The following is a 5990-nucleotide window of genomic DNA, read 5'->3' as shown; positions in this document are numbered from 1 at the left end:
CCTTCCCCACCCCAACAGACTGTACCCTTCTTAAACTGTGACCCAGAACAAACTCTTCTTCTTTTGGTTGCTTTTGTCTGGTATTTTGTTACAGTGATGAAGAAGGTAATTAGTCTAATATGCTATCATAGACTTCTCTACTTCTTCCTGAACCAGTCTCCCCAAAAAGAGATAGAAATGTCCTGTTCCTCCTAAGGATGCTGAGGATTTCTAAATATAGAGGCTATGTACCAAAAGGTTTTGTTTAAACTTCTTGGTTTAAAAAACTAACACATTAAAGGATAATTATTTCTTTATGCTGGACAGTTTCCTGTCAATTTGACACAAACTAAAGTCATTTGAGAGGAAGGAACCTCAATTAAGAAAACGTCTCTATAAGATTGGGCTATGGGTAAGCCTGTAGGGTATTTTATTAATTGGTGATTGATGGGGAGGGTTCAGCCCATTGTGGGTGCCATCCCTGGACTGGTGGTCCTAGATTGCTATGGCATAATGTTCTTGTACATTATAGATTTGTCATTAGTTTTAGTTTAAGAAAATACTGATTGGCCAGTAGCCAGGAAGGAAGTATAGGTGGGACAACCAGACTAGGAGAATTCTGGGAAGAGGAAAGGCAGAGAAACAGTCGCAAGTCAGATGCAGAGGAAGCAAGATGAGAATCCCTTACTGAGAAAAGGTACCAAGCCACGTGGTTAAACATAGATAAGAATTATGTGTTAATTTAAGTTGTAAAAGATAATAATAAGTCTGAGCTAATAGGCCAATCAGGTTATAATTAATAGAAGCCTCTGTGTTTCTTTGGGACCAGGTGGGACAGAAACTTCCATCTACACCTGGTTCTTTAAGTGATTCTCCTGGCTCAGCCTTCTGGGTGGATTGAACTATAGGCATCTGCCAACATTCCTGAGAAGATTGATATTTTAATTAAGAAAGACATTGGTGGATTTGAGAACGGGCAGATCATGACTGTAAGCATTGTCCAGAGTGACAGGCCTGGATCCAGAAGAATGTACCTTTGGTTACGCATGTCGATTTTCTATCACGGCCTTGAACACACAGTATAGAGAACAGGGGATCCAGAAGAATTCTTTGGTGATTTTTCTTAAGGACCGACATGACACTGGTATTTCACCTCTGCATTCCAAGAGCTGAGCACATGGGCACACAGCAAATAGCATACACATACACTCAGCAGATGTTTGTTAAAGACGTGCTTGATTTCACAAGAGGAGTAATGAAGCACTAGATTGGGAAGAAAACGTTCTAGCTTGGTTTCTAAACTGTTAGAAACGGGTTGCATGAGCAACTGAAGCTGTTGATGTCATCTGACATGCTGATTGTGTTGTGTGATGCAGAACTTGGTTATGACACAGCTTCTATTACTTGACGGGTCCTACACGTATGTGCCTGTTTGATTGTTGTCATTCTCCCACCGTGACCTCCACGGGGAAAGTGTCTTTGTTTTGCTCACTGCTGGATAGCCAGGCTGACATATCACCCCATACCCAGGAGATGTTCTTCAAATGTTCACCAATGAATGAGATGAATGCATCTTAGTAATTGCCCCTAATCTTCTTGTATATCTCAAAAATGTTTATTGTGAAGCTAAATGTTAGATTAATAGCAAGACAATGTTAGTAGCAGAGTCTAACAAAATGAGGGACTGAAGTGATGTCTCAGTGTTAAGAGTACTTACTGCTCTTGTGAAGGACTCAGGTCAGTTCCCAGCATCCACATCTGCCATCTCACAGCTGCTTGTAACTCCAGCTCTAGGTATCTGACATCTTCTGACTCTTTGAGTACATAAATATACATATAATTAAAAAATAATTTATTCTTATTTTATTTGCATTGGTGTTTGCCTGCATGTATGTCTGTGTGTGGGTGTCAGATCTTGGAGATAGCTGCCATGTGGGTGCTGGAAATTGAACCTGGGTCCTCTGGAAAAGCAGTCAGTACTCTTGACCGCCACAATCTCTCCAACCCTCTACACATAAATTCTTAAAGTATTTTTTAAGAAAAAAAAACGAGCCAGGCAGTGGTGGCTTTAATCCCAGCACTAGAGAGGCAGAGGCAGGTGGATCTCTGTGAGTTCAAGACCAACATGATCTACAAAGCTAGTTCCAAGATAGCCAAAGACACACAGAAAACCCTTGTCTCAAAAAGCCAAGGGGAGGGGGAGGAAAAATGAGTAATAAGAATAGCTACAATAACTGCTAAATTTGTGGTAGTGGTGAGCATTTTATGTAATGTTAGAGAGAAAATTTTCAACCTGAATAGTTTTAACATACCAAATAATGAGTGCATTATGGCACCTTAACATAAGTATATCATGTGCTTTGCTTACATTCACCTCTGTTACTCTTTCTTACTCCCTTCTTCCCTTTACCTATTTTTCTTTCTCCCTACTAAATGGTCTTCCATCTACATTCATGACATATAAACACATGAATAGGGCTGCATTGCCTGCTCTTCCAAAGGTCCTGAGTTCAATTCCCAGAAACCACATGGTGGCTCACAACCATCTGTAAATGAGGTCTGGTGCCCTCTTCTGGCCTGCAGGCATACACTTAGACAGAATATTGTATACATAATAAATAAATATTTAAAAAAACCCACATGAATAGATTCTGCATGTTAGAGAAAACATAACATTTATCATTCTGAATCGGGCATAATACACTTGGCATAATGATCTCCAGTTCCATTCATTTATCCTAAAGATGTCATGATTTGGGTTTTATATGAATTACTTATATGTATATGTAATATATATATATAATATGTATATATATCATGAAACTTTGGTTCTATCTATCTATCTATCTATCTATCTATCTATCTATCTATCTATCTATCCTTCTCATTTTATTTATCCAATCTTCCATTCATAGAACTTGTCTTGGCTCCCTTTCTACTGCTGTGATAAAACACCATGACCAAAGGCAGCTTAGGGAAGAGAATGTCTGTTTTGCCTGATGATTCAAGTGGGATACGAGTCCACGATGGCAGAGCAGAGGCATGACACTGAACATTAGGCATGACAGAAGGAGCAGGAAGCTGAGAGCTCACATCTTGAACCACAAAGCAAAAAACATGAGCTAAAAGTCGGGTGAGACGTTAAGTACTCAGAGCCTTCCTCCAGTGACATACTTCCTCCAGTAAGCCTGCAACTCCCCAAATGGCCTTTGAGTTTCATTTCTGGGGAGCAATTGGCATGTAGGGTCACATCAATCAAGCTGTTGGACCTCTTTTTCTTACCTCTTCTTTTACATGCACATGTGGACTTGGCCATGACATTTAGGTTGCTTTTGCTATTTGAGATTTAAATTTTAGACAGTTCCAGGTTGATCTCAAACTTGTTATGTAGATGGCCTTGAATTTCTGATCCTTCGCCTCCTCAGTGGTGGGATTACAGGTGTGTTCCACCATGCCTGGTTTATGCCATACTAGGGATCAAACTTAGGGTTTCCTGTGTGCTAGGCAAGCACTGTGCCAACTGAACTATGCCCTCTGCTCCTGCTTGGGTTTCATTCATCGTTTATGGTAATGAAAGCCTGGTTTCCTCCAGGACCCTTGCTCACCTCACCTTCACCTCAGACCCAGGTTCTATAGCATCAACGTTACCACTGTTCTAGAGAGCACGATGGGGATAGCATGGCTTCGTTTTCCCTGTGACCTTTGTACCCCTGCATCTGCATTGGGTTATTGTTTCAGAGCCACGCCAAGCCAGTGGCAACAAGACTGGGCATTTGTGAGCAAGCACTTGAGGACGAAAACCTTCTTTCCTGCAGGCTTTCAAAATGAAGAGAAAGATGAAAGAAACAGTTAAATTAAGACCAATGGTATCATATTTCCCTGTAAGTTCAGATCATTCACATGCTTTTCATCTGCATGAATTCTTAGCCTATTGTTTTCAGAACTATACACACAGACACAGTAACATCACAAGTAAACAGTCTCATGTGCCAATATGGGCATCAGGGTTTATTTAAAAAGTCATGCCTCTTGTCCAGGGAGGATATGTTCAAGACTTCCAGTGAATGCCTAAAGAAGAAAGAGACTTCTATACCTCATGTCTGTAATCCCAGAGCTAGGGAGGCAGAGGCAGGAGGATCAGGGTTTTAAGACCATAGTTGGCAGAATAGTGAGTTCAAGACCAGCCTGTCTACATGAGAGTTTTGTCTCAAAAACTAAAGCTAAAAAGAAACAGAGAGTGAGAAAGAATCTTACTGTCTGAGGCCTTTCTCATTTTCTCCAAGCACTTACTACATACACTCTGTGACATCATTCTACAGTCTGAAGACTGAGGGGTTTTCAACATTTTTGAGTGCTGTCCCTATGCTGGGCTCTTGTTGAGGAAGGTGGGCATCCTAGTAAGCCTTAACTGTCAGCTTGGCACAGCCTAGAATCTTCTGAGAGAAGAGTCCCAACTCAGGTATTGCCTTGATTGGACTGGCCTCTGAGAAGTCTATGGAGAAATGTCTTATTGTTGGCTGCTGTAGGCAGACCCAGCTCAGTATGGGTGATACTCTTCCTGGATAGGTGGTCCTGGGCTGTTTGAGAAAGCCAGCTAAGCTGGGGCCCACATGAGCCATCAAGCAACATTTCCCCCTGGTTTCTGCTATACATCCTGGTCTGGGAGTTTCCCCAGTTAGAGGCAATGCCTCCTAGAATAGCAAGTGGCCTGTCTCCAAGTTCCTGCTTGACTTCCCTCTATGATGGACTGTGACCAGGAAGAGTAAGCTAGTAAACCCTCCTTTTTCTTAGGAAAGTTTCCTCACAGCAACAGAAATAAAACTGGAAGGAAAACAGGCTGCCAGAGATGGGTCCTGCCCTGGGACCATGGAGTCACTATGGGTCTATTCTCAACATCAATTTCTCAACTCTAAAAGACTAGAATTAGCCTGTGTCCTAGAGCATAGAAGAACAATTCACCTTCTGAAAGACTCTTTTGCATAATATTGAAATCCTTAATGTTTAGCTTCCCTTTCTCCTGACAACTCCTTCCTTAAACGTGTTTATACATGGCTATCATGCTTCCTGTAAATATCACCTGGGTGCAGTAATCTCGCTCAGCATAATTTCCATGTGAGCAGGTAACACGTGACGAGGACACACACTCTCTGCCTTCTCCCAGCACATAACAGGAGTGGGATTCCAATGGAATACTGCCTATGACTCCATTAGACTTTTAAACATTACCTTTATTTATTTTGTTGGGGGTGAGCATCCCATGTATACCACAGCATGTGTGTGGAGGTCAGAGGACAACTTTCAGGAATCGCAATGTGGGTCCTAGGAATCAAGCTTAAGTCCTCAGACTGGGTAGCAAGTACCTTAACTCACTGAGCCGTCCAGTTGGCTCTGTTGTGTTGAAGTGGGGAGACTCTCACTCTATAGCCAGGTTGACCTGAACTCAAGGAATCCTCCTCTCACGGCCTCCCAAGTCCTGAGATTATAGGTATGAGCTACTTTAACTAGTTTCTGATTCTATTTTTAAAAATTATTGATGATGAGGTAGTGAAATGGCCCTTTCTGTGTACCCCTGGTGACCTGAGTTCAATCCCCAACACTCGTAAGAGTGGAAGGGGAGAATCCATTCTACAAAACTGCCCTTCATGTTGAGATACCCACCTTGTACATATCCCACATCATGCACATGAGCACAACAACAATAATACAAGTTTTACGTGTCATCCTTGCGCAGGGGCCATGGTAATCTTCTCTGTATCGTTCCAATTTTTAGTATATGTGCTGCCGAAGCGAGCACTACAAGTTTTAAAATTGAAAAATTAGGACTTTCAGTTCAGAAGGAAGAAAGCTTATGCTCTTCCACAATAGGAACAAAAAGGATAATATCAAAGTTGGTAAATATCCTTGGGATCTCACAGAAAAATGAAACCAAGGGGCTGAAGAGATGGCTCAGTTGCTAGAAGCACTCCCTGGTCTTCCAGAGGACCAGCATCTTCATTGGGTGGCTCACAGTG

The 5990-nt window shown here is 41.9% G+C and overlaps 1 pseudogene; it reads right to left on the bottom strand.

Moving 5' to 3' along the window:
* Window positions 1-5673: 5673 nt before the first annotated feature.
* On the bottom strand, window positions 5674-5773 carry LOC142849156 (U6 spliceosomal RNA; annotated as a pseudogene).
* Window positions 5774-5990: the final 217 nt, after the last annotated feature.

The sequence above is a fragment of the Microtus pennsylvanicus genome, chromosome 4 (genome assembly GCF_037038515.1).
Source record: "Microtus pennsylvanicus isolate mMicPen1 chromosome 4, mMicPen1.hap1, whole genome shotgun sequence".
NCBI lineage: Eukaryota > Metazoa > Chordata > Mammalia > Rodentia > Cricetidae > Microtus > Microtus pennsylvanicus.
This window is presented reverse-complemented; position numbering and strand designations above follow the sequence as displayed.